This window comes from Phyllostomus hastatus, unplaced genomic scaffold (genome assembly GCF_019186645.2).
Source record: "Phyllostomus hastatus isolate PE091 unplaced genomic scaffold, TTU_PhHast_1.1 phas_scaffold_12, whole genome shotgun sequence".
Taxonomy (NCBI): domain Eukaryota; kingdom Metazoa; phylum Chordata; class Mammalia; order Chiroptera; family Phyllostomidae; genus Phyllostomus; species Phyllostomus hastatus.
The window spans coordinates 21939424-21958567 of record NW_025334007.1 but is presented as its reverse complement, the minus strand read 5'-3'; the positions used below and the strand labels follow the sequence as shown (position 1 = coordinate 21958567).

At 60.5% G+C, this 19144-nt stretch overlaps 1 protein-coding gene across 1 annotated transcript in view; it reads right to left on the bottom strand.

Annotated features, from left to right (window-relative positions):
- Nucleotides 1-9679, bottom strand: part of P2RY8 (P2Y receptor family member 8) — a 33478-nt gene extending 23799 nt beyond the window's left edge. Inside the window, exon 1 of the mRNA XM_045855799.1 lies at nt 9495-9679. The gene's annotated coding sequence lies outside the window, so the exon portion shown is untranslated. The remainder of the gene's footprint in view (nt 1-9494) is intronic.
- Between the last annotated feature and the right edge of the window lie 9465 nt (nt 9680-19144).

Below are 19144 nucleotides of genomic sequence, written 5' to 3'. Positions count from 1 at the left end.
ACCTAGAGATGTCAGCTGCGAGCCCCGGCTGGCGGAGCTCCGTGGATGGAGTGCTGGGGGCTGCGAACCAAAGCGTCGCAGGTTCGATTCCCAGTCAGGGCACGTGCCTGGGTTGCAGGCCACGGCCCCCAGCAACCGCACATGGATGTTTCTCTCTCTCTCTCTCTCTCTCTCTCTCTCTCTCTCTCTCTCTCTCTTTCTCCCTCCCTTCCCTCTCTAAAAATAAATAAAATCTTTAAAAAATATAAAGATGTCAGTTGCCTCTGACCACAAAGTTCAGACTGTGATCAGTTAGCTTAGGACCAAACAAATAAACAAACAAACGAACTATGGGCAAGGACTTGGCCAGGAAGGCAGTAACGCAGTCAGTTATACTTCTTCCTTTCCACTCCTGGATTCCTAAACCTCCTCGAACGCTCTGTTCTTTCCCTGTTTCCCACTCCCGCGCTTTGCAACGCAAAACAGGGCTCATGGCTCCTCAGCAAAGCGTCTGCTTTTCTTCCCTGAAAGCCTGTCCCCACAGGTGAGCGCCTGCCTACGTGACGTCGTGATGCTCCGCACCTGGGACCGGAACGATGTCACAGGTCAGCCATGCCGCCACAGAACCAGAAAAAATAAAAGGCAGGAAACCGGCACGCACACACAGATGGCCCGAGAGAGCCACACACGCATGACCACGTCTTCTCGCGCCCTTGTCCCCGCTGGGATGCGCCGGGTGCTCTTTCGCTCAGGCAGGGGAAGAAAGAAGGTCGCGTCCTTAGCAAAAGAAGAGGCCCATCGGATGAGTTTGGGGGGCGGCTGGGTTCCCCGCTCCCTGAGGAACCTGGAGACGGCCCATCTCCTTTGTTGGCACGGGGACCAATGACCGGAGACTTGGCCACATCCCCGAGGCCGTCACTATTTCCACATCCTGGGCACTTGCATTTTTTGGGGGCGTAAGGAGGCCCTGCATGTCCCCTCGACCATAGACTGGGATTTGGGGGGGGCAGCAGAATGGAGAGCCAGCCGCCATGCTTAGCTATGAGGGGCCGGCCACAGAAACCCAGGGTGGACATCAGACTGGGGAGACCCGTGGAGGGGGCACACAGAAGAGACTCGGGGGGCCTGGGATGGACCCCGGGAGTTGCGCAAGGGAGTGTGAGGTGCAGCCGCGAGCAAGGCCCCGGGACCAGCTGTCGGCTTGGAGAACCGCCAACACGCTGCGAATGTTTTGCATCGCCCTGGTGCCACCTGCAGGACCCACATGTGGGGGGCCACACAGCTGTCTACCTGCTGCCGTGAAGCTACCTGGTGGGACGGGACTAGCATTGAAGTTGGTGGGCGTGGAGGAGAACAGGCTGCCTCCCACCCTGTGGGTGAGCCTCACCCAAGCCCGTTCACGGACTTGAGAGGAGGTGGACTGGGGGTCCTTGAGGAAGTGGAAACTCTGTCTCTAGAAGGCGTCTGGGGTCCAGGTACGCCCACAGCTGTGTGGTGGGCCTGCGGCCTGTTGATGAGCCAGTTCTTTAAGGAAATCTCTCTCTCTCTCTCTCTCTCTCTCTCTCTCTCTCTCTCTCTCTCTCTCCCTCTCTCTCTTTCTCTCCCTCTCTCTCTTTCTCTCTCTCTCTTTCTTTCTCTCTTTCTCTCTCTCTGTCCTCTCTCTCTCTCCTCTCTCTCTCTCCTCTCTCACTCTTTCTCTCTCTTTCCCTCTCTCTCTTTCTCTCTCTCTCTTTCTCTCTCTCTCTCTTTCCCTCTCTCTCTCTCTCTCTCCCCTCTCTCACCCATCTGTCTATCTATGGATCTATCTATGTATCATATATTCTTGTCTGTTCCATAGCTTTCATGTTCCATACGTATGTGTCTATCAATCATCATTCATCTATCTTGTCTGTCTGTGTATGGATCCACACTTATCATGTCTGTCTCTCTCTCTACCTATCTGTCTGTCCATCCATCGTCTGTCACCTGCCTCGGTCCCTGGGTTCTCAGTGTCCCCCAGACCAGACAGAAGCGACACGTGTGTACGAGGTTTGCTGCAAGGAGTCAGCTCACATGACCGTCAGGCTGGGGAGTCCGGTGACCGGCTGCCTGCCGCCTGCAGACCCAGCAGAGCTGGGGCCGTGAGTCTCAGCCTGAGGGCAGAGGGAGACCGGGGGTCCCACCCAGACACATTCAGGTTGAACAGCCAGGGGTCCCTTCACCCACGTTCACTACCATTTGGGCCTCCAACGGACGGGACGGCGGGGTGGGGACCACCCACACTGCGTGGGCCCACCTTTGTGACTCAGCCCACCCCTCCAGACGATGGTCTCATCCTGAAACACCCTCACGGCACCACCCAGAAAACGCTTCCCCCCCTGGGTGGGCACCCTGTGGCCCAGCCCGGTTCACGCCCAGGGGACCTCCCGTCGGCTGGCTGCCTGGCAGAGCCCTCACGAACACAGAATGTGTCAGAGAAGCAAGGCTCCCCAGGTCACTCCTGACTTTCCCCGGCATGCAGGGTGAATGTGTCCCCCTCTGAGATGCCTGAGACCCCCCACGCCCCCTCGGAGACCTCACATCCCGTCCAGCCAGGCCCCTGGAGCTGCAGCAACAAATCTCTGCACCCACGGCAGAACCAGCCTGCAGGGACGCCCCTGCTCGGACTCGGGGCGGTGAAATGTGGGTGAGGGGCAGCGTGACCGTCAGCGTGACCTCCGACACTCGGGGTCCCAGGACCTGGGCCAGGTGGAGGGGAGGGAAGGCTCAGTCCTGGGCCTGATGGGAGGGACCCCCTTTCTCCGTGTTTGAGTCACAGCCCACTGGGGTCCAGAACTCCCCTCCCCCTACGATCAGACTTCTGGAGGCGCCTCCTCCTCAGGTGAAGCCCCCCCCCTCCACCACCCAGTAGCCTCGGAGCAGGGGCGGGAGAGCCTGGAGAGAGAAGAGACCGGGGCGATCACCCCGCACGGGGCGCCTACCACACCCTCGGGACCACCCACGGTGCATTCACCTTGGCTCGCCAACACGATGCGATTTTAGGTTCCCCGCTCCCGAGCCCCCACGCTGTGGCATGAGAAATGTGGGGGCCCTCCGAAACCTTCCCACCGGAAGTTCATCCCGGAGCTAGGAGCTGACGCTTCCTAATCTCCTCTGTGCCCGGGGAGAGGGCGTGCAGGGGAGTGAACACGGAAGGCCCTGGAGGGATGACGCGCCCATTGCCCAGAGGGGTGCACAGAGGCGCGGAGGAGCGGAGGCCGCCCCACCCACAGCCAGGAGAGGGTCCCCAACCGCCCGGCGGAGCCCCCTCTCGTGACCGGCGGCACCCCAGTCCCACGTCCCCTCCGCTGTGGGTGCGCACCTCGCCCACTGGGGTGGCTTGATCCTCGGAGGAGCGCATGCATCGGCCGGCGTTTCTGCCACAGGGTGAGAGAGAGGACAATTTTTTTCCTGTTCGACTGAAGAGGAAACCGAGGTCGGGGCGTTAGGTCACCCAGGGGCCACGGTCTCTCACACACGCAGCCGGCGCCGGGGAACGTGGACCCGTGGGAGGGGAAACGCAGGGCAGGCCGCACCCCCCCCCCCAACACACAGCCGCGTGCACGGGTCCTCACGGCGAGGAAGGCGGTGCCCCGCCCACCCCATCCTCACCCCCACCTCCTGACTTGCCCAGGACTGGTGCGGGCGGGGGGGCAGGGTGCCCGTTCCCTCTCATTGCAGAGCCCCCTGAACAGACTCCCTGTGGGTTCGGGGAAGGGCCTGCATCGAATGCACCACAAGGGGCACTGGCTGAGTTTCCGATTGGTGCTGTGCGGAGCTGCCTGAGCGTACAGCACGTCCCCAGTCCCTCAGAGCGCTGGGTGGCCAGCCAATGAGGCGCCGTGAACGCCTGGTCACCAGGCTGCGTGTCGGCCAAGGCGTTGCTACCGGGGGGCCACAGACACCCTGCCCCATGACACTTGGCAGTGTCTGTGGCTGTGTTGGTTGTCGTCTCCGAGAGGGGGCACTCCCACCTCCGGGCAGGGGGAGAGCAGGGCGGCTGCGCCACACCCTCCCACACGGGGCCCAGGGCGCCCCACATCTGAGCATCTGGCAGCCCCGGTGGCCGCAGGTGAGGCTGAGGGTGAGAGGCTCCGACTTCAGTGTGAGACACCCTCGTTTCTTTCTCTTTTGGCCTCTTTCCTTCTTACATCCATCTATGCATCTACTCACCTGTGTACCTAGCTACCTGCCTGCGAATCTGTGCATCCCCCCATCCATGCATCCACCCATCCATCCATCCATTTATCTATCCATCATCCACCCATCCATCCATCCATACATCCACCCACCCACCCATCCATCCATCTATCCATCCATCCATCCATCCATCCATTTATCCATCCATCCATCCATTCATGCATCCATCCATCCTTCCATTTATCCATCCATTTATCTATCCATCCATCTATCCATCCATCCATCATCCATCCATCTATCCATCCATCCATGCATCCATCCACCCACCCATTGTCTAGCCAGCTACCTAGCCATCTTCCACCTGTCTACCCAATTCATCCGCCCACCATCCATTTACCCACCCATCCATCATGTGCCTTTCTATCTATGATCTCTCTTTCTCTCGACCACCCGAGATCTCTCTCTCTACGTTTGTATCTTGCCATCTGTCTACCACCTGTCCCTCTATATGCTATCACCTATTTATGCACCTCTGTTTCTACCTGTCATTTATGTACCTGTCATCTGTATGTCCTTCTATCTGTCTTCTCCATCTACCTATCTGTCTATCAATCCATCTATCATCCATCTACGATCTATCCATCCATCTATTTTCTATCATTTATTGATCGTGCTATCATTTATCTATGTACCTATGTGTCATCTCTCATCTGGCTACCTGTCTCTCTCTGTGTGTCCATCCCGTATCTATGACCCATCCACCATGGATCTATCCTCCATCTCTTTCCGTCTCCCTCAGTTACTCGTAACTGGGGGAGGACACGGCCACCCAGAAGGACACGGGCCCGTGTCTGGAGACATTGCTGGTCCCCACACCTCAGGGGATGGCACCACAGGCACCCAGCGGCTGGAGACCAGGAACGCCCAGGGCAGCCCCCCCCCCCAAGCATGTCCACAGAGCCAGGGCCACGGAGTCCAGCCTGGGTCGCAAGGCCCTGCATGTGAAATCAGAGGCTGTGGTTCCCCTTGACAAACGTTACAGAGTGTTTCCTGAAGCTTCCCAAGGCCCCTGCCTCTGTCCCCCAATGTCCGAGGGGCTCAGCCTAGGAAAGGAAGGTGGGTGGCCATGAGCCAGGCCCTGTGGACCCCCTGTGTGGGGTCACCAGACCGGTGGCTGGGCCATCCTAAGGAGGAATGCAGCGGGGGTGGGGGGTGGATGGGGGTTGGAGGTCCAGGGCCCAGGTCAGCATGGGGTCCTTGCCACCGGCCTGTGGTCACTACTACTGGGGACAGTGTCAGCACAAGAGGCTGCCCTCCACTGTCTCCATCCTAGCTGATGTCTGCAATATTGGGGTACACTGCATCACCCCGTCACGTGGTGGGAGCAAGTCCAGGGCCATGCCACTGAGGAAACAGTGCGTGTTACCTGGTGGTGACCTGTGGCATCAGCGACCCACCACTCACATAGGCCTCATAGGAGGTGGTCACGGAGCCCCAGGCTGGCCCTGGGCACACAGCCAATGGGGCGGGGGGGGGGCAGGGCCCTCGGCACACACCTGGTGGGCAGGTGAGAACAGGGGTGTCAGGATGGGGCTGTGTCATGCGTGGCGGGGCTGAGGCTGGACATCCATGGGGACAGGGGCCTGGAGGAACAAACCGCGGAGAAGAGGTCCCTCTTGTGCAGACCGCAGCAGCAGACAGGGGTGCGGTGGGGGGCCTGTGTGGCCCCTTCTGCCCCAACCCCCCCCGTGCCCCACAGAAGTCCCGGCACATGACACCCCGCCAGCAGCTGCCCCCCCCACCCCCGGTCTGTCCCGAGCCCGAGGACCACGTGGAAGGCACAATAAGGAAGTCGTCTGAGGCTGCAAGCCCACGGAAACTACAGCAGTGGCCAGAGGGGATCTGGGACTGGTGTGCACGCCCGGGCTGGGGCGAAGACCTGGATTTCGGAGTTCTCAGGTTCGGCCTCGACCCACGCAGCCCACGAGCGTGCTCGGGGAAAGTGTATGTGACCGCGCCGTGAGCTGCAAGGTGGCCCCGGAGGGCCGGTAGTGAGGACGCCACCTCAGGCCCCTGCTCCTAAGAATGAGCTGCTCCCTAAGAAACTGTCTCATCCGCACTATTTTCTGTGCCCCAACCCCTCAATAGCGTCTACGATCCTCAGCCGTCCCTCTAGCGTTCAATATCTGTTTGTGGTCCCCAGTGTTCTATCCGGTTTCCAATAGTCTCCCCATCGTTGATACTCTCTCCAGGCCCCGACACGGTCCCTGCTCCCTGCTCTGGTCTCTGCACCCCAAGATTCTTTCCCAGTGATTTCCAGTTGTTTCCCGATCCATTGTGGCCTTCACCCTATTCCTGCTGGTCTTCCTCGTCTCTCTGATTCCCCATATCCACTCTGGTCCCTTGAAAATCTCTGTAGCTGCCCTGGCTGGCGTGGCTCAGTGGATGGAGTGCAGGCTGCGAACCAAAGCGTCGCAGGTTCGATTCCCAGCCAGGGCACATGCCTGGGTTGCAGGCCACGGCCCCCAGCAATTGCACATGGATGTTTCTCTCTCTCTCTCTCTCTTTCTCCCTCCCTTCCCTCTCTAAAAATAAATAAATAAAATCTTTAAAAAAAAGATGCATTCCTCTTTAAAAAAAAATATCTGTGGCCCTCAATCAGCGGCCTGGTCCCCAGTCTCCTGTTGGGTTCACCAGCCTCACTCTGGTCCCCGGGCTTATGTCTGGGCCCCATGCCTTTCCTCCCTCCTAGGGTCCCTTTTGGTCACGGGCGAACTTCTGGTGTTCTTACAGGCCAGCCAGCGCAGCAGCTGGTCCTGAATAATCTCCGCCACAGTCTCCTGACGGGAATCCAGTGCGAACGACCAAACCAAACCGAGCTCTGGGCAGATGGACGCCAGACGGGGCTGCGCGGGGAACCACCCACCCCTTCCCACCTGTCCTTTGCGTCAACTGTGCACAAATGCCAGCGGTGCTTTGGATTTAGAAGCCAGTGGTCCCGCTCCGTGGACGGGCACCGAGGGGTGGGGTATCGAGGGGCGCGCCTTGGCCGGTTCCCTGCGCGCGCGCGCACACACACGCGTGTGACTCGGGCGCTGTCGGAAGCAGCCGGACTGTCTGCCGCCTGCCCGCCCGCCTGCCCGCCCGCGCGCGCGCCAGCCCGGCCTGGCTGCGAGGGGAAGTGAGGGCGGGCCCGTCACAGGGCTGTGTGTTTCCCTCTCGGCCGCCTGAAAGCGGACGCACAACTCTGAAGGATGGAGTGGCCTCTGGTGCCTCCGCCGGGGTTGTGCAACCACATCCTCGGGCGGGGCCTAGAGCTTTTCCACCCTCCCCCCACCCCAGCCCGCGAGGACCGGCGCTGAGCCTGAGCTGCGGCGCCCAGGCAGGACGCGCGGAGTCGCCAAGCGCGCGCGCGAACAAACGACACCCACCACGATCGTCATGGCGGTAACGGCGGCAGGCAGTGTAGACCCCCGAGCGCTGGGTGACCCTGGCTGCAGCGCTGGTCCCTCCGGGGCTCGGTTTCCCCACGGGTAAAGAGCCGTCCACAGCTTTCTCAGAGGGACAGCGTGAGGCGTCTATGAGTCCCTGGGAGCTGAACAGAGAAACCGGGAATCCTTCACCGTCTGGGGGACGCCGCCCGGGAGCAGGATGCTTATCGGGGGTTGACTGTCCACCTCCACTCAGTGGACGCCTGTTGTTCAACGGCCCCGCCCGCCCGAGGGCGCAGACACGGCCGTGGATTTTTCTCGGCTGCGTGTGCGTGTTCTGTTCTGCTCCTTCTCATCTCCCTCTGGGTGCTGTGTCTGGGTTTGACGGAGACACAGAAAACTGTCTTCTGCGCGCTCGAGAATGTGGTCATTTATTCATGGTTCGCTTTTCTGTGTCGGTTCTTTTATCTGTCCATCTACGACTTCGCCGAACACCTACCCACGCGTACACCCGTGTTATTCATTCATGCGGGTCCTCACCCACCCGTACACACATCCTGCCGTCCACACCTTCCGTCCACCAGCCACCCAGCCACCCAGCCACTCACCCATCCACCCATTCATTCATCTATGCTTCCATCCATCCACCCATCCATCCATCCACCCACCCACCCACCCACCCATCTATCCATCCATCCACCCACCCATCTATCCATCCATCCACCCATCCATCCATCCATCCACCCACCCATCCATTCATCCATCCACCCATCTGCTGACCCATTCATTCATCTATGCTTCCAGCCATCCATCCACCCACCCACCCATCTATTTACCCCCCCACCCACCCATGAAGTCACCTATCCACACATGCACCCATGTGTCCACCCACCCACATACGTAGCCAGCCCGCCAGCCAGCCAGCCAACCAGCCAACCAGGCAGGCAGCCCCCGCCATCCCACTGCCTGCCTGCTGGTCTGTGAGTCTCGGGTGCAGGGGCGGGCAGCCCGCCACACCCCTGGCAGATGTGCCCATCAAACCAACACCTGGAGCCCCCGCCGCTCCAGCCACCCGCCCCTCCTGGCCCCCGGCCTTCCGGGGCCACATGCTGGGCTGCACACCCCCGGGCACCAAGGCTGGCCTTGGCAACGCCCAGAGAAAAAGACCCCTTTCGCCAGCATGGAAACATGCTACAAGACGAACACCCCCATGCTGACGTCCAGCCCCTTGCCCCCCCCGCCCCCGATTCCGACTAGACGACGTACGAGCCAACTGCCCCGCTACAGACCACTCCTCAGCCGCCCCTCGGCCCGCCCTGCCTGGGGCCCCGCGGACCCCCGAGCCCGCGGAGCAAACCCGCCAAGGGCAGGAAAACGGTCACCGTGCTCTGTCTGCAAACGGCACCGCGGCTCCACAGTTCCTGTTCACAGGCTGGGACCCAGACCGCTACTGCTGACTGCGTTCCGCTGGGGAGGCCGTGGGAATTCCTGAGCCGGCTCCCCAGGCAGCCTGTGGGGCTCCCCTCGTCCCCCCCACCCCCCCCGACCTTTCTGGGATGGCTGTAAGAACACGCCAAGACGCCCGGTTTCTAAGCAAAACTGTGGTGAGGCGCCATCTGAGGTCTCCCAGGTGCCGGGTGCTGGGTCCCCAGCACAGATACCTGCCTGCCAGCCCGCCCCGGGGTGCAGCGGGTCTCACCCCCGGGGGCAGCTTTGCCGCTGAGGGCTTCTGCACTCCCCAGCTGAGTGGCTCTGCACAGCATCTGGGAGGTGCCTCTCATTCTGTGTGCAGAACGCCCCGGCATGCTCCTTGCACTTCCCATGTGCCCCCCCAACAGTCAAACCGTGTACCTCCCGCTTCTCCTGAGCAAGCAAGCGCTTAAAAAAAACACACAAAAAAACCCAAAACAGAGGCAGAGGACTCACCTGGGACAGGCAGCGGCTGGGGTGTCGGGTGGGCGCAGACCACAGGGTCAGCAGTCCGCAGGCGGCGGCACAGCTGGGATGCTGGGCGTCAGGAGGCCGATGCTCATGATGCAGGCCGGCCGGCCCGCCTGCGTGCGCGTCTGACCCGGCGCGCACCCCGCTGCTGTGCACGTGTCTAGCTGTTTGCACGGGGGCCCGCGGTGCCCGCCCAAATGCAAATCGTTTCCGAGCCCGGAGCCCCGCCCGGGGAGCGAGGGTGCGCGGGAAGGAAACACGCTCTAAGTTTCCTGTATAACTGTCTCTGTGTGTCTCTGTGTGTGTGTGTGCTCGCGCGCTGGGGGAGGCCAAGCCAGTGTGTGTGTGGGGGGGCCCTGCCTCCTTGCCACGCTCACGGGGCGCCTCACCTCGAGCCTGCCGGGGGAGGTGTGGCCGCGGTGACAGCCTGCCGCCCCGCCCCGGGGGGAGGGGGGGACTCGTCCTGAGGGGACGCGGCGTGGACACGCCCCACGCGCGAGAAAGCCAGGACCCGGGGCCTGAGCTGACCTACAGCAGGCGGGAAGTTGAAGTCACATTTCTAGACAGGACGAATTCCACTTTTTTTTTTCTTTGAATGAAGAAAAAAAAAAGTTACAGAAGGCTGTGCTGCCACTATATAGTTCCACGGACATTATGAGGCTGTGTCTCTTGCAGAGTCTGTGGTGTGCACCAGAAGGTGAGGCTGGGTTCGCTTGCAGCCTTGACTCGCAGCAGGGTGGGGGACGCGGGGTGGGGGGGGACTGCCCAGGGCATGGGACGCAGTTGGAGTTCCAGCCTCCAGGCGCCAGCAAAGGAGATGGATCCCCAGACTCGGGCGGAGTGGGAAGCAGGGTGAGTGTTTCTGGGGAAGCTGCCCCTGGGGTGGGATCTCCAAGGCCGGGCAGCTGGGCTCACACAGGGGCTCCGAGGCCGGTTCTGGAGACTGTCCCGGGGTCTGTCCCGAAAGCCGAGGGGGCTGGTGGACCCGCCCGCAGGGAAGCTCTGTCCCTGGGAAAACCCGGGGCTTTCTCTCTGTCTGTGTGTCTGTGTGTCTGTCTACACTGCACAGACTGTGCCTTCACCTCCAAGGCGCTGGCGGTCGCTCATGTATTACAGCCCAGATACGGGCCGTATCTTGTATTGATCCGTGTCCATCGCCGGTCTATTGTCCATATCTCGGTCTGGGCATCGTCCACAGCTGTTTCCCTCCTGCTGTCAGCTGTCTATCTCCGTGCATCCATGCACCCATGCACCCAGCATAGCTGTGTGCCCCACAGATGCACACACTCGGATCACGTCTCTGTGTGTGCATGTATCCACCCGGCGTGTGTATGCATCATCTGTGTGTACCCAGCTACCATCTTCTGCCTGTGTATATCCACCCACCCACCATATCTATGTATCTATTTATGTATCTGTGTATCTATCTGTGTATCTATGTCTATGTATCTATGTATCTATTTACATATCTATCTATCTATGTATCTGTGTATCTATGTATCTGTGTGTCTATGTATCTATCTATTTCTGTATCTAACTATCTATCTACATATCTATGTACCTATGTATGTATCTATATATCTATGTATCTCTCTATGTATCTATGTGTTTATGTATCTATTTATATATCTAACTACCTACATATCTATGTATCTTTGTATCTATCTATGTATCTATATATCTATGTATCTATGTATCTATCTATATATCTATGTATCTATCTATGCATCTATGTATCTATGTATCTATGTGTCTATGTGTCTATGTGTCTATGTATCTATATATCTACCTACATATCTATGTATCTATATATCTATGTATCTATGTATCTATCTATATATCTATGTATCTATGTATCTATGCATCTATCATCTACCATCATGCATCTGTCCACCACCGCCCCATCCACCCGCGCACCATCTCCCTCCGTCTCCCTCTGTCTGTCTGTGCGTCCATCACCCACCCACCCACCCACCCACGCACACGCCTCCTTCTTCCACGGCCGGCCCCGCCCCTACGTTGCGAGCTCTCAACCAATGACGACGGGACCGGCCCCACCGTGGGGGCGTGGTCCCAGGCCGCTGCCCACGCCCCCTGGCCTGTCTCTCTTTGACCTCGTGCTGTGCTCTCCAGGCGCGGGGGACGGTCCATCTGGGTGGGTTCCCGACTCCCAGCGTGTCTCTCCCAGTTCGTGACGTCCGCCCCAGAGACGGGGTCCGCCGGCCACTTTGGTGGGGTGGTTGCCGCCCGGTCCCGCACCCTGCGAATCCCTGTGTGGATGTCAGGCTGGTGGGGAGGGGCGTGGAGGAGACGGGAGGACCGTCACACGGGCCACGCCTCTCTGCCCTCCTCTGGCCGTGCCTTGTGGCCACGGGGATTGTGATGTGGCGAGACGACCTCCGCGAGGGACGGACGAGCTTGCTGGGACGGCGCCCCCTGCGCGGGCCCCATGGAACGGGAGCTGAGGGCCCGCCCAGGGGGCGCTGCGGGCCCGAGGTTCCTCCTCCGCGTGCGTCTGTGCGTCCGCGTGCGTCCTGCTGAGACTCACACCTGATACTGTAGACTTTAGAGGCACTTAGTACCTTCGCCAGGCTGGGGAGTCGCCACTTGTATCTAGTTCCGATTGGGATTTTTTTTTAGAGAGAGAGAGAGACAGGTAGAGGGAAGGGGAAACAGAATGAGAAACATCGATGTGAGAAAGCGACATCGTGCGCGTGCCGACGGGGCGGGCATGGAACCCAGAACGCTCACACACACCCGTTTTTGGGAATCGGACTGGTGACCTTTTAGTTTGCAGGACGACGCCCAACCCATTGAGCAACATGGGTCAGGGCTTCTCTTAAAATATGTTTCCCACCCCAAAAGGATGTCCGTTCGCACGATCAGCCAGTCCCCGCCCCGCTCCCTCAGCCCCTGAGAACGGTGGATCCTCTCTCTGTCCCTGCGGACGGGCCTGCTCTGAACATTTCACGCACACGGAGTCCACACCGTGGGACCGTGGGTGTCTGGCGTCTCTCACGGAGCCTCCTGTGTTCAAGGCCCGTCCACGCTGCAGCCTGAGTCGCAGCCTCGCTCCTGTTCCTGGCTGCGTAATATTCCACCGCGTGCATGCACCTCCCTCTGTGTACCTGCCCCCACGGGTGACGGGCATTTGGAGTGTTTCCACCTTTCCACCATGGCGAAGCATGCCGTAAACACCCACGGGGGGGTGGGGGGGAGGGTTGTTTCACTCTCGTTTTTGTCTCGCCTCTGGGGCCCATTCCCAGAAGTGAAATTGCTGGGTCATTCGGCAACTCTCTGTGTCACAGTTTGAGGAACTCCCGGCTGGGTTTTCCCAGGCGGCCTGAGCGTGCTACGCTCCCACCTGCCGTCCACAAGGGTTTGTGATGTCCCCACGTCCTCGCCCACGCTGCTTGGGCTGTCGCGGATGGCGCCAGACACCCCGGGACCGGCCACCACTCAGGCGGGGGGTGCGGGGGGGCGGGGGTGCCGGCAAGGGCAGAGCCTCCATCCGCAGGTAGACGATCTTGGGGCACCTGGATTTCCGGGGTGGGCGGAGTCAGCCGCCACGTGCCTGCCCGCGGCCAGCGCAGCGCGCGCGCGCGTGCACTCGGCGACCTGCACCCGCCAGGGCCTTGTGTCTGAGGCGCGCGCCCCGTCGCGGTCAGCGGGAGGAAGCCACAGACCCTGGACTCCAGTCAGAGAGAGCCGTCCCGCGGTGACAAGTCGCTGGGAGGTGGGCGGACAGCAACCGTCTGACTGTCCCGGGGGGGGGGAAAAAACCCGCCACCACAAAACACTTTTGCACTAGAAAGAAAATCTGGACCGTGCTGTTCACACTCCTCTCTCCACGGGGCCACGAGCCGGCTGCCACGCCTGACGCCAGGCCCCCCCCCCCAACCCGGCGCTGTCCACTGGGCCCGGGGCAGGCAGGGCCCCAGCTCCCTGCTGGTACACGGCGTGTTTTCCGACACGCAGCCTCACGACTCGCACGTGCACCCCCCAAACCGGCACTGGTGCTGGTCCGTAGTGACCTCCCTCTCCAGCTGAACCGGCAGCAGACGCCTGTCTGCAGTTTCTTCAGAGTCTCCGCTTCTGTTTGCATTTTTGTGCTTTCCGCTGGCCACGCTGCCCTGTAAAAGACCCCCCCCCCGCCCCCCGCCCCCGCCCAGCACGGTGCAGGTGGGCTGTGGGGTGCCCTGAGCTCACGGCGCGGCGAGGCCACAGGGATGGGGGCGACCGAGTGCGTATGGGAAATGCGGAAGCAAGAGACCGACGATCCTGGCGTGTCCCCCGCGGTGCGCGGCAGACGGAAGGACGGTTTGCAGCCGGGAACGAGGCGCAGCGCATTCCGTGAGCTGCGCCCTGCACGGGCTGCGGGAACGACGCCGGACACAGTGGCGTGTGCGGACAGAGGGGACCCGTGCCTTGTTGGGCCGACTCACGGGACCCTTTCACCCCCCGGGCACGGGCAGGGAGGGGCCCCTTCCCCATGGGGTTCGAGATAACTCAGCCCAAACTGCAAGCCTGTGCCCTCGGGCCCTTTGCCGTGGGTTGGGGCAGGAGGGGGAAGTGTTCTTCCCCCTCCTGCATGGGAATCCCAGCCCCGGGCATGGGTTGGGGGGGGTGCTGGGTGGGCAGCCCACCAGCAAGGACGGTCCGCAGACCCCCGTGCGGATGTGGGGGCTGCCTGGGACAGGCACGTGTTGCAGCTGGTGCAGGGAAGCTGAGATGCCTGAGCCTCAGACACCAGACCCAGGGGCCGGCCCAGAAGCTGAGCCTCAAACACTGATCTCAGAACACAGCTGACCCACAGGCGGGGTCGGGGGGGGCGGGTTGCCAGGCCCCAGCGGGTGCCAGTGCTCAGGTGCAGGCCTTGGTGCCTGTGCTGTGGGCAGGCCCGGGCACGCCGGCTGCTGCCGAGTACCACAGGATGCCGGAGAGGAAAGGACACACCCAGCACCTCCTGCCACGTGTCCCCTTCTGCACTGAGGGTGGCAGGGGCGCGGCTTCCCCACAGAGGTTGTCGGCGATGCCACCTCGAGCAACAAACAAGGTCACGGGCACACGGGGCCCCCGGGAGCCGGTTTCACTTCCCTGTCGAAGCAGCACACATCCGGGGGGCGGGGCCTCGGCGTGCACAAGTAGGACACACTCTCTCATCAGCAGGACTGGGAAAGACCTCGGTGGCCATCCCAGCAATGCAGGGCGTGGCGGCTTTGCATTGTTTCTCTCTTCTGGTCACAGCACCCATGCCGGGGACTCCCACCCGTGATGGTGGCCATTGACGAAAGGTAGGAGCAACCGGGTATCCGTGGAAAGACAGACGGATGCTTAAACAGAATGGCATCCAGCCAGGTGGTGGAATATTACGCAGCCAGGAACAGGAGCGAGGCTCCGACTCAGGCTGCAGCGTGGACGGGCCTGGAACACAGGAGGCTCCGTGAGAGACGCCAGACACCCACGGTCCCACGGTGTGGGTTCCATGTGCGTGAAGTGTCCAGAGCGGGCCCATCCTCAGGGACAAGGGGGACTGTGTGTGGGGACGGGGCTCCTCCTGGGGGGATGACCATGTTCTCGAGCGAGGCAGACATGATGGTCCCACAGCGTCTTGAGTCCGCTCAGCGCCGCCGCCGAGGGGTCCGCTTTCAAAATGGTGCATTGTGGGCAGTGTGAGCCGCATCTACAGTTTCATAAAGGTCGGCCACAGAGGCTGCTCTCCGACCGCCCAACCGCCCGCCCCTCCGGTGTGGCCTCCCCTGGGCCCGCGCCGGGAGCCCAGGGCCCATCCCACGGACGCCCACACCGGAGTCCTCGCTCAGCACGGCCTCCCCGAGGCCGAGGCAGCCCCGGGTAGCTGCGAACGCAGATGAGGACGCCCCAGGGCCGGCTCCTCCGAACGTGAAAACCAAAAGCAAAACCACACGAGACGTCCTTCCCACACGCGGAGCTCATCATCCCCCACCCCGGCTTCGTGGTAAGGCCGTGTGACCGGGACTTTCTCTGAGGCTTTGTGACACGGCCATTTACAACCAAACGACAGCCCCCCTTGGGCGGCGGAGGCCCAGCTGGGCCTGATGGGGCTGCAGTGTGAAGTCTCCGGGCCCCAGGCGAGGGCCCGGCCGCCCAGCGAGAGCAGACGTGCTTGCCACAGCCGGCCCCGTGCCTCCCCTCTGCGTCTCCTGCCTCGGGGTCTCCCCGGCCCTGGTTGGTCTCCAGGGTCAGAGGACTCACAAGCTTTCATAGTTTAAGATTTTATTTATTTATTTTTAGAGAGGGAAGGGAGGGAGAAAGAGAGAGAGAGAGAAACATCAATGTGCGGTTGCTGGGGGCCGTGACCTGCAACGCAGGCATATGCCCTGACTGGGAATCGAACCTGCGATGCTTTGGTTCGCAGCCCGCGCCCCATCCACTGAGCTACACCGGCCAGGGCTGGCTTTCATATTTTAAATGCAAGTGCCCTGGGTGAGCTGTATTTAAAAAAAAAAATGACCAGAAATGGGAGGATTCTAACCAGGCAAATGCACCCTGCCCCCACCCTGGACACCAGGCGTCTGAGGTCCAGGGGTCCCGGGGCGGTGCTCCCTCCACCGGCTGCAGGGAGGGGCCTTCCCGCCTCTTCCAGCTCCAGGGGCTCCAGGCGTCCCCGGGCTGGGGGGGCACATCCCTCCCATCTCTCCATCTTGTGCACCCAAGACTCAGCCGAGGTGCCAACAGGACTCATTAGGTCTTTCCATTAGAATTTGCTCATCCTGCAAGGCTATCTGGCTTGTCCAAAATTATTCGGAGGCTTTGGGAGAATCGCCCAGGTATGTGTCCCTCAGTCCCGTCCCCTGGGGGGTGAGGGGGGTGTGAGCTCCTTCTCTATGCCTTTCCAGACTTTCTCTTGCCCGCGGTACACGGGGAAACAGCACTTTACGGTGTTAAATGCTAGACGGGCAGAGAACGGGAGACGTGGAGACAGAGAGGAAACTAGAAATCACTCCCTAGCGTGAGGGCCACTTGCAGACACAGAGACGTGGGCCCTCGTCACACTTGGAAAGAGAAGAGGGACAGCAGGGCAGGGGAAAGGCCGGCCCGTGGGCTGGGTGAGGTCGGCAGTCGCAGGGCCCCGGGTCCCTACAATCCTTCCTGAGGGCAGGTCCCCCAGGGCCAGCCCTGCAGCTGTGCCTGACCTCGGTGGGGCAGGAGGGAGGTTTTGTGGACACTGTTGTGCACGGGCCTGAGTTAACCATCAGACGGTCTAAGGATTCAAGACGGACAGGAGGGCATGGGCAGCAGCCAGGAGGTGCCTGAGGAGGGACTGGGAAAGGGGGGCGAGAGACATCGGGGAGTCCCCCCCCCCCCGCTGGAAAATTCCGGAGAGGCTGTCAGTGCTGAACCCGCTGGAGCAGTGAAGTGAGGGCTGGAGAATTCTGGCCGCGCTGAGAAATCCGTCTTTCATCCAGGGACGGCTTGTCCTGGGTCTGTGCTCGTCTCAGTTGGAAATGAATGGTTTTCTGCGGGCCTGCTGGTTCAGAAGGGCACCAGGAGCCGCCTCGTCAATACCAAAGGAATGAATCTCTAATGTGAAAAAATCTGCAGGCATGCTGGTTCAGAAGGCCTCCGGGAGCTGCCTCGTCAATGCCAAAGGAATGAATCTCTAATGTGAAAGTTCCAGCGGTGCTGCAGCCCCACGGCGGGGGTGGGGGTGAGAACGTGGGTGAGGATGGGGCTGCCCCTTCCCCTAGCAGGTGTCCCCACCCGGCCCTTGTGCCCGGAGCACAGCAGTAGCCTCCCGAACACCAGCCTTCCGCAGGAAGTCGCTAGGTGGACCAAATTAGCACGCCTTGGGCCTCGGTTCGGCTTGGCAGGGGCAGGCGATGAGAAGCTCTGAGAATTGTGACTTCGCACCTTCCCCCGTTTCTGGTAAAGCGGCTTCTGCTCGAGTTTCCTGTTCAAGTCCCGCACACGGACAGAGAACACGAGTGCCCTCCCCCACCCCGGAGTGTGGGTTCTGGTGTCCTGGCAAAGAGCAGACAGGGCCCAGCGGGTGGGGGTCACCGTGTCTGCACCGAGTGCAGGCGCCTGGCAGACACACCTTGGCCAGGCCGCGGAGGCCACAGCCACGGCAGTGGCCCACCTGGACAGCGTGCACGCCGGACGTCGAGAGACTGGTATGTTACCCGCCCTGAAGCCACAGCCCCCGTCTGCGCTGGAGGAAAATAATCCCAAGAAACCCAGAGAAAGGGGCGCCTGGCCAGCGCTCCTCAAAACCGTCCCGGTCCCCAGAGCGAGACAAGTCTGAGACACGGTCACAGCCCAGAGGAGGCCCGAGAAGGTGGCACAGCCCAAGGTCACACAGGTCGTGGATGGGGTCCTGGCGCAGGGAGAGGTCAGCACTGCAAAGCCGGCAGGCTGTAGCTGGCAACAATGTATCTCTGTCTTCCCACCGATGGTAACAAATGTATCAGGGTTAGAGCAGCCGTCAGGCACTGCGGGCCTTTGGGAACTGTCTGTGCTGACTCTGCATTGCCCAGCTCACCCCTCCTCCTTCTCCTCTGAGCCCCAGGGCGGACAGGCCTGCGTCTGCTCCCCCGCCGCCCCCGCAGAGGGGGCCTCTCCCTGCCCAACGCCTCTCCACCCCCGCCCACCAGGAGTCCTCGGGTCCCAGCGCTCACTGCAGGGGAGGGACCCCGGGTCAGGGGGGAGCTTTATTGTGGAAGAGCGGGTTCCTCGTGAGGCCCGAGGCTGGGGGTTGCGGGCCCACCCACAGAGGGCGCCCACCCCCATGCGGTTTGGGGTTTTCCTCTGAGGCGAGAGCTGGCCCGCCCCACATGTGATCTGCTGTCAGCAACTGAAGACAGACCGGGGCCTCTGGGGGCAGGAGCCCCCTTTCTCTCCTCCTCGGGCGCCCCCCACCTCTGTCCCCGGAAATGAGGGACAGGGCCTCCTCTCTCTGTCACCAGTTTCTCTGTCTCTCACTTATTGATCTGTATCGGTCTGCTTGTCTATCTATCTATCTATCTATCTATCTCTATCTCTATCTCCCCACTCCTCATTCACACACCATGCATATCTACCACCTCTCTCTCTGGGTATCTGTTATCCATCATCTTCTATGATCTATCCATATACACATATCTATGTATCTACCGATGGATTATGCATCTATCATATCTGGCTACCAATCTCTCTGTCTTCCAATGAACCACTTATGTATTGTCTAGAGATATCTATCACCTCTCTACTTATGTATCTATTCTCTATCTACATATCTATTTATCTACCAATTGGTGATTGACTTATCATATCTACATGTCTATCATCCACCTCTTTATCATCTATACATCTATAAATTGATCATTTTTAACCATCTACGTCTATGTATTTATTGCCTATGTATCTATGTAGCTATCATCTATCTATGATTCTTTCTTATAAAGATTTTATTTATTTATTTTTAGAGAGAGGGAAGGGAGGGAGAAAGAGAGAGAGAGAAACATCCATGTGGGGTTGCTGGGGGCCGTGGCCTGCAACCCAGGCATGTGCCCTGACTGGGAATTGAACCTGCGACGCTTTGGTTTGCAGCCCGTGCTCAATCCACTGAGCTACGCCAGCCATGGCTATCTATGATTCTTCTATCTGTAAATCTG